This window comes from Pteropus vampyrus, unplaced genomic scaffold, assembly GCF_000151845.1.
Source record: "Pteropus vampyrus isolate Shadow unplaced genomic scaffold, Pvam_2.0 Scaffold63, whole genome shotgun sequence".
NCBI classification, from domain to species: domain Eukaryota; kingdom Metazoa; phylum Chordata; class Mammalia; order Chiroptera; family Pteropodidae; genus Pteropus; species Pteropus vampyrus.
This window is the reverse complement of record NW_011888844.1, coordinates 3,318,283-3,326,725: the sequence shown is the minus strand read 5'-3', so window position 1 is coordinate 3,326,725 and position 8,443 is coordinate 3,318,283.

The window sequence follows — 8,443 nt, the reverse complement described above, 5'->3', positions numbered from 1 at the left end:
GATCTTTGAATCCTCCTCTTTTCTGTCAGTGTTGTCTCTATTTGTCCCTATGTATGCTAAATATTCATTACTATCTTGCTATAGCAAATCTCTTCTTATTGTTTAAGCTTATAATGCCCTATTCTTAGTAAGGGTTGGTCTCTTCTGCTTCTGTCTGCCTGCTAGTCACCTTACTCCTAGTTATTTTTTTTATTGGCATTTTTGTTTTAGGTGAGCTGACCCCTTTCAATATTTTCTGTAGAGTAGGCCTCATAGTGGAGAATTCTCTCAATTTTTGTATGTCTGGAAAGGTTTTTATTTCTCTTTCATATGTAAAGGAGAGCTTTGCTGGATACATTATTCTTGACTGGTAGTTCCTTTTACTTAATAATTTGAATGTTTGATTCCATTTCTTTCTGGCTTGCAAAGTTTGCTCTGAGAAGTCTGACAATAATCTTACGAATTTTCCTTTATAATTTACCATCTTCCTTTCTCTGGCTTCTCTGAGAATTCTTTCTTTTTCATTAATTTTTGATAATATTAATACAATGTAACTTGGAGGAAACCTTTTTGGATTGATGTAATTGGTTGTTCTGTTGATTTCTTGAATTCCAATCACCAGCCAATTCCTTAGACTTGGGAAATTCTTGTCAATATTTGTCTGAAAATCTCTCTAATCCCTTTTCCTTTCCCTCCCCTTTGAGAATGTCCATTATTCTTATGTTTCGTCTCCTGATGGTGTCAGCTGGTTCTTGTATTTCTCTTTAATTATTTTTCATTCTTTGGGTTCTCTATTCTTCCTTCTGATTTATTTCTAAATCTCTGTCTTCAATATTACTGATTCTTTCCTCCATTTGGTCGACTCTATTTCCCAAGCTAGCTATTTCATTTTTCATCTCTTTCAATGTATTCTTCATCTCCAGAAGTTCTATTCCGTTCTTTTTGAGAGTTTCATCTCCTTGCTAAAGAACTCATTTTGCTGATATAGTCATTTTTTCAATTCTTGAAATTGTTGATATGAATCGTTTTGGATCTCATTGAATTTTTTCAGAAATATTATCCTGAACTCTGTCATTTAAGTCACATATTTCTATGTCTTTAAGCTTATTTTCTGGCGATTATTCTCTTTCTTTCCGTGCTGCCTTGTCACCTTGTTTGTTCATAGTGTTTAATGGACTATTTCTCTGCCTTGGCATTAATGTAAGTGTATTCTGCTTTTTTTTTTCCCCAGTAAGATTTATTATATAAAGGCCTCTCTTTAGCCTGTTGCAAAATAGGCATTTTTCTTTTGGTTTCCAGTAGATGGTGTCTAAACCTCTTGGATCCCTGCTTTATATATAGCCCTAATAATGCCTTTTTTCTTATATATATTCAGTCATGCTCATTACCCTCAGTCTCAGTCCCTGTCAGTGTTAGCAACAATTTCAATAGCATTTGCTCAGATTCTCCTGGGTCTCCGCAGCGTTCAGTTTTGGAGGATATGGGGGGAGGTGCCCTCTGGATTGGGGGATGTGGGCTGAGGCTCAGACTCACGTTTTGCATCTGTAGCTGGTAATAATCATCTGTTGTGCCACCCCCACTTCTCTGCCATTCCCACTTCTTTGCTTTCTATCCTGATGCCTAGGTACTGCTGTCAGTTGTGTGCAGCTCACAGTTCTCTCAGGCAGGGCCATTCAGGGAACCTGCCACAACTTCTCCCCTCTCGCTCCTCCTGCAGGGAATTCTGGTTGTAAAAGGCAGCTTCTATGTTTTTCCCAGTCTACTCTCCAATTCCTGGGGTTCTGACCTGTGGTAGCTCTTATGCACAGGTCCCACGCTCAGATTTGCTGGCGTTCAGGTTGGGTGTTTTTTTGTTGAGTTTTAGATGTTCAGCTTATTGTTGTTTCAAGGGGAGAGATCTGGAGATCTCTCTCACTCCGCCTTGTTTCTGACATCACTTTGTGTTGACAGAATTCTAATTTAGATTGTCTTCAGACTTCCTCTGTACTATTGGCTCTCCTAGGTCTCTGTTGGCCTTGGGACTGGAAATGAACTCTAAATTCTTCTAGATTTCCAACCTGCCAACTCATACTGCAGATTTTCAATTCACCAGCCTCTATAACTGCATGAGCGAATTCCATATAATCCCCCCATACACACACACACACACACACACACACGTGTTATATACCTGATTGATTCTGTTTCTTTGGAAAACCCTGATTAATATAAAATGCAAGTCTTGTTCATTGAAAACTATAAAATGTTGCTGAAAAAATTAAAGAGAACAGAAATAAATGAAAAAACATTCTATATTCATGAATATGATGACTTATTATTGTTACAACGACAATGCTACTGAAAGCAAGCCACAGATTCAGTGTACTCCCTATCAAAATCCTAACAGTGCTTTTTTTCAAAGTAGAAAACTCATCCAAAAATTAATGTGAAATTTCAAAAAACTCCGAATAGCCATAAGAATCTTGAAAAAGAAGAACAAATTTGGAAGACACACTTCGTGATTTCAAAACATATTACAAAATAAAAGCAATCAAAATAATGTGATACTTGCTTAAAGACAGACATATATACCAAAGGAATAGAATAAAGGATTGAAAAAATAAGCCTTTGCTTATATGTTCATGTAATTTTCAACAAGGTGCCAATATCATTCAATGAAGGAAAGGTTAATGTTCTCAAGAAATGGTTCTTAGAATACTGGATATCTGAAAGCAAAAGTATGAAATTAGACACTTACAGCATATACAAAAATTTATTCAAAATAGATGGAAGACCTAAACATAATTTCTAAAATCGTAAAACTCAGAAGATAGTATAGGATAAAATCTTCATGTATTGAATTTGGCAGTGATTTTTTGGATATGACATCAAAAGCACAGGTATTTTAAAAATGAATAAATTGAACTTCATCAAAATTTCAGTCTTTTGTGTATCAAAGGACACTATCAAGAGAGTGAAAAGGCAACCCGCAGAATGGAAGAAACATATTCGTAAATCATATATCTAATAAGAATTTAATATTCAGAATATATAAATAATGTCTACAACTCAACAACGACAAAGAAACAAATAACCCATTTAAAGTGTACAAAAGCCTTGAATAGATATTTTTCTATATAAGATATACGGATCACCAGTAATCTCATGAAAAAATGTTCAACATCACAAACCATTAAGGAAATGCAAATCGAAGCCACAATGAGATACCACATTCTGCCCATTAGGATGGCTACTACCAAACACACACACACACACACACACACACACACACACACACACTCCAAGTATTTTTGAGGATGTGGATAAACTGGAACATTGTACATTTCTGCAGGGATGCAAAATGGTGCAGCCACTGTGGGAAACAGTATGGAAGTTTCTTAAAGAAGTTAAACCCAGAAGAATTAGCATATTATCCAGCAATTGCACTTCTAGATATATATTCAAAAATTTTAAAGCAGGTACTTGAGAAGACATTTGTACACAAAGGTTTATAGCATCATTAGTCACCATAGCCAAAACATGGATATAACCTAAATGTACATCACAGATGAATAAACAAAGTGAGACATATACATAAAATGGAATAACATTCTGGCTTAAAATGGAAGAAAATTCTGATACATGTTATAACAAGGATAAATATTGAAAACATTATAGGTGAAATAAGCCAAAAACACTCGGTCAAATATTTTATAATTCTATTCATAAGGAGTACCTAGAATAGTCAAATTCATAGAGACAGAATGTAGATTACAGGTTACCAGAGACTAAGGAAGGGGGAAAGGTGACTTACTGGATACAGAATTTCAGGTTGAGAAGATGAAAAAGTTCTGGAGATGAGTAGTAGTAATGTTTGCACAACAGTGTGAATGTACTTAATGCCACTGAATTATACTCTTAAAAATGGTTAAAATGGTAACTTTTATGTTATGTATATTTTACCATAATAAAAAAAATAAGAAATAAAATTTCGAGGGCTAAAATTTTTAATTAAAAATTACAAAATAAAATAATTAAAATGATAGATTGTGAGTTGCCAGAGAATATAGTGAATGGATTCAGTGTGAGGAAGGGGTGTGAGAATGGTACAGACTAGGAGATGTAGAGAGTGGGATGGAGGGAAGAGGTAAGTGGCTGATAGATGACCTCTGGGAAACTAAATTCCCTGTAGTGATTGAAATAATGAAAGATGTAGGCAGTTCTACATCTAGTGAGGTGATCTGGAGAGAGAAGTGACGTCCTTTCATGCTTTAATAAAAAGTAGACATCCCAAGGCCTTTGATAGTCCAATAAAGTCACTGTAGAAAAATTGTTACCATCATGGAATTTTGGCTTCTAACAAAACTAGATTTGAATCTCATTTTTTGCTGCTCTCCACCTTTGTAGTACTCGGGGTAAACTTTTGAAACTCAGTTTTCTTAATTGTAAAATAGCAATGATAAGACCTATCTGAATGAACTGTATGGGTCCAAATTACATAGCTAAAGTGCTTAATATATTTTTAACATATTTTTTCTTTTTCAATTACAGTTGACATACAACATTCTATTAGTTTCAGGTATACAACATAGTGATTAGACATTTATATAACTTACAAAATGATCACTCCAATAAATCTAATACCCATTTGACACTGTATGTAGTTATTACAATATTATTGACTTTATTCCTTTGCTATAGTTTACATTCCCATGACTATTTTAAAGAGGCTCAGAAGCGGGGAAGATTAGTAAGGCTAGAGAAGTATTTTTGATTGAAGGAAAGTTTATCTGTGAGACTTGAACATGTTTCAAGTAACTATTGGAAGTATCAATACAAAAGAGAGAAGGGATAGTGGAGTGCAGTTCCTGAGAAGGGCAGAAGGGGTCAAACCCAAATCATCAGTGGAGGAAGTGGATTTAAATATAGGCGAAAAGATACTTAGGTGATGAAATAAGGGGAAAAAAAAAGAGATGATGAGTACGGATATAGGTAGTTTTGTTGGTTTGGCGGCAGTGAGCTGATGAAATTTTCATCTGATAGCTTCAATTTTCCATGTGAAGTATGAGCTGATGCTATCTGCCAAGGATCTAGAAGGAGTTGGAGAGTGATACATAATTCTGAAAAGAATAGAGAAGGGTATCATTGTAAAAAGCAGGGCAGCAAGTTGATCAGGACAACATGGTAGGATTGCATGGCATTACCAAGTATTTATTTGAGATTTGTAGGCATGTAGAATTGCTTAATATAGTGTACATACTAAATGAAATGATAATTTTGCTTTGATTGTTATTGTAATTATTGTATTCATTAATATCATCATCCTTTCCTTTTACAAATGAAACACAATAGTGTGAAAGTCTGGGAACCTTGAAAGGAAAGAGGAAAGCATGGGAAAGAAGTTGCTGGAAGTTAAACTAAACCCACTTCCCCATCTAATTTGAGCTCGCTCTGTTCATGTAATTGATGGAGAAAGCATGCTCAGAAAAAGGTTAAGAAATGTTAATGGAAGAACTATGAAAGTTAAAGGCTTGTGGCTCTGTATACTCGAAGATTCTATTGTATCAAAATAAAAAAATGCTTTTGTTTATTAATATAAATTGTAATATATCTGAATATTCTCAAGTGTTTTTCTTTTTATATCATAAGAACTACATTTTACTATTGAAAGTTATAAATTTCAGGTAGGCTGGGAGATAAAAAATAAGAATGACACATGATTACAAAACCCATAGATGCATAGCATTCTGGCTTTATTCAACTTATATATAAACCTATTAATAAAAATAAAATTTAGCTCCATATTCTGATTTCAATTTGATTTTTTCACTTAATACAAAAATGTGAACACCTCATGTCAATAAATATAAAATTATATTATTACTTTTGTTATATACTACTTCATTGCATGAAAGTATCAAAATTTATTTAAACTTCTCATTGTTGTACATTAATTTGTTTTCATTTTTCACTATCAAAAACTACATTGTACTAAATATCCTCCTAAGTAAGTTTAATATCCTCCTAAGTAAGTTTTTCTCTCTATCTTGTATCAATTCCTTTAGAGAAATTGTTAGAGGAAAACTCCTGAATCAAAAGTTATGTAATTAGCTTTGTGCTAATATGTGTGTGTGTGTGTGTGTGTGTGTGTGTGTGTGTGTGTGTGTGTAAGAATTAAAAGAGGAGTGACATTTCAATGCTTGGAGCCAGAAAGACCTGAGTTAGAATTCTAGCACTTAAATTTACTAGCTGTGCCACCTTGAGGAAGTTTCTTAACTCATTTTCTTTCCATTTCCTCATCTAAATAAGGGGATAAATAAGTGCCTGCTGCATAGGTTGGTGTGAGAAAATACGTATGGAAATGCTGAGTATAGTGCCAGGCATATAGCAAGTCCTTGTTGAAACATATACTAATATATTTTAAATGTATGTATTCTGATATATATACCACCATAGATACCGCAATGCGAGTGGTCTTAGGAGGCCCCTGCACAATTATGAGTTACATTAATAAAGGCATCCCGCACAGATGAGCTCAGATATATGCAAATATCACAAAAGAAAGAGTATCTTCCAGCCCAAAAGGTGGAAGCCAGTATTACACTGCAGCCTAATCAGTGGTACTAACAAAACTAAAGATTCTGATAGTGGAGGGGAGTGGTCAATTTTAAATAGTAATATTGGAAAAGTATATATTGGTATATAAATATTGGTATTATAGAGGCACAATCCAGAAGAAAAGTTGCCAGTGAACTGACATAAATATTTGCTCAAGTAGATCTACCCTTTTAGTAAAGATGGGTGCATTACTATCCCAGCTGGATGAAAATAGCTATGAAAACCATATAGCTCATTCCCCTTGCTCTATTCCCAGGATTATGTAGTCATTTTCTGATTATAATCTGATTATAATCCCATGTGAACTTTTCTTTAGAGAAGAGAATGCACTGACTGAATTTAAGTATTCTAGCCCATGCAACAGTTATATTTTGAGAGTCAATTAGTAAGTCAATATTCTGTTTTGTATTTTAGACTCATTGTGTGTGTGTGTGTGAGAGAGAGAGAGAGAGAGAGAGAGAGAGAGAGAAAGAGAGAGAGAGAGAGAGAGAGAATTTGGAGAATATGAACTATTCCTCAAGATCCTAGTTATCTTTGAGGCAATATCAATACTGAGTTTCTGGCCTTGCAAAGCTGGACCCTGGGTCAGAGTAAATTCACCAGTTATATATTCATACTGGCATCACTTTCCAACTCTTTCCTAAAGTCATTGCTAAATCTTAGCAGGCCAAGGCACAGAGTGGAGAAAATATGGTTTGAGTAATTATCACCTGTCTATGCTCTGTCCACTGAGATGTATACTGTTTTCTCTCATCCTTGGTTATCGGTTCTCACAGATCATGATGATTTTCTTTTTACTTCTTATGACAAGGTCTCTTTAGGTCTGGATTTTCCTCAGGTAACTTTTGCAGCCCTCTGGGATGCACCCCCCAATTTTTTTTTTTTTTTGCTTCTGTGTCAGGTGGGTACAAGCTATGCTATGAGACTCTCTCTGGGCCTCTCTGCCAAAACACATCACAAGGCATTTCCACTCTACTACTTCTGCACTATTCTAGGTGCAGGATAATTCTGTCAGTCTGTTGTCTCATCTCTGCCAAGGTGGACTAGGTAATCAGTTACATTCTATGCCTCCTGCGTCATGCCAGAGCATGATGAAATTCTTGGAAAAATGGCACCCAAACCCATGTGAACATCTTATTACCCCTACTCTTCGAGACTTGGACCAGGGTTCAAGACACAGGACTCCTTCTCAGACACCTACCAGTTTCTAACTTCCTTCTTTCCTTCTCTGAATCTTGTCTTCTCCCAGCCAAGGGACTCCTTAACTCCTATAAAGTAAGACAAGATAGCTCTAACTTATCATGCAGTCTTCTGAAACTATTGTGTATGACATAAACTCTACGCCCTGAGTTCTAGGCTTCCAAAACCCTCAAATCTTATTTCAAACAATTTGTATCTGCCCTGAGTTTCAAAGGTTTATATTAAAACATAAAATCCATATATTTGACCCCTTGACCCTTTTCTATCCCCCCTCCCCTCTTTCCCTCTGGTAATCACTAAACTGAAATGTAATATATAAATGATATATTATGACATACACTTGAAACCTATATAAATTTATTAACTAGTGTCACTCTAATAAATTTAATAAAAAAAAAACCATAAAAGCCAAATGCAGAGTTAACTCAGAACATAGCCCCTCCAGATACTCAAAAGACTGATAGCTGCCCAGCCAGCAGGCAAGGAAGGCAGTACACAGAGAGCTTTCAGCAGTGCTTAGTCCCAAGGATATTTTCTGTTGCTCCCATGGACTTTATCTGCTCCTATAACCAAGCAGCACATCTTGTTCCTATTCGTCTGAGAAGGCAGCTGCTCCCCCAATGATATAACCCCTCCCTCTGCTTGTGGACACAAAAAACTCTGCTTG